Source organism: Pteropus alecto, unplaced genomic scaffold (genome assembly GCF_000325575.1).
Source record: "Pteropus alecto unplaced genomic scaffold, ASM32557v1 scaffold121, whole genome shotgun sequence".
NCBI lineage: Eukaryota > Metazoa > Chordata > Mammalia > Chiroptera > Pteropodidae > Pteropus > Pteropus alecto.
In genome coordinates, this window is record NW_006434369.1 from 7,670,369 (window position 1) to 7,671,640 (window position 1,272).

Here is a 1,272-nt window from a genome sequence, read left to right on the forward strand (position 1 = left end):
CCCCGGCACCCGCCCCGTTCCGCCCCCGCCCACATGCGTCCACGCCCCAGCGCGTCGCTGAGGCTACCTGGCAGCAGCGACAACAATTTCCGCGTAACGCCGCGCTTGGGCTTTGCAAACCGCGCTCGCACGCGTGACACGGTCCCGCTGACCCGCACAACAAAGCCAGGAGCGAGGCCAGATACAGAGAGGTTGAGCAGTTTCCCCGTCACCTAGCCTGTCCGTGGTGACGTCACTTGTGAACCCAGGTCCTCAGTCGGTCCAGATTCTGATATAAAAACTCATTGGACTTCCCAAGGAACGCAGCAAGTCTATAATTCTTGACTCCTGCCTTCTCGCGTGAGTTATCAGTCAGTATCATCCAGCCTGTTTAAATTATTAAATTAAACAAAAGAGACTCTTAGTAAAATAATAATTACACACAAAGAATTTTTGGGAGAGAAAAAAAATAAAAACTAGAAGAAAATAGAAATCTATATCCAGAAGAATCTTATGGAACATTTTGATGTCTTTTCTTCAGTGTGTAGATAGATATTTTTAATGGTCTATTTTGTAACCTACTTTATTTTAGCTTAATATTTCTACATCATTAAAAATTTTCAACAGTATCATTTTGGTGGCTGCATAATATTCCATCCTACGGTTGTACCATAAAGTGGAACCGATTAGTATTACACATTATTTAGTCTACTGTTATTAGTCTAGACAGTGTTAATGTTATTTCTTTAATTATTAATATTATTAATTATTAATATTACAAATGCTGTGATTACTAAGATGAACTTTAGTGTAGATAAACCTTTGCTCTAATAGTGGTTATTTTCTCTGAATAAGTACCTAGAGGAAATCATACTAGGTCAAAGGGAATTTACAGTTCGGTTAAATAATGCCAAAATTACCTCTATTGAGGTATCATCAATCTCTATTCTCACCTGCAATGTATGAGGGTGCCTGTTTCCCAGCACTCTTGCCAACATAAATGTTAATCAAACTTCCACCTTTGTCCGCTCAAGCAGTTAAAAAGAACAGCACCACAGTGAACTTTTAACTTACCCTTGGAAGTGGTTATACCAGTTGACTGAAACACCAGCTATGTTTAAGTGCCTTTTCTTCATAACTCTCTCCAAGCTAATTTTTTAATTAGGATATTTTTAGGCATACAAAAATAGATATAAAAATAAAAGAATCAAACACATCTGTTTGCAATATATTCTTAACAAAACATCTGTTCCTTGCTAGATCCCATACCTGGGCATTTAAGCTCTCTTCCGA

General features: G+C 38.8%; 1 protein-coding gene across 1 annotated transcript in view; it reads right to left on the reverse strand.

Annotated features, from left to right (window-relative positions):
- CD83 (CD83 molecule) overlaps nucleotides 1-1,272 on the reverse strand; it is a 24,028-nt gene that overhangs the window by 18,055 nt on the left and 4,701 nt on the right. The window lies entirely within an intron of this gene.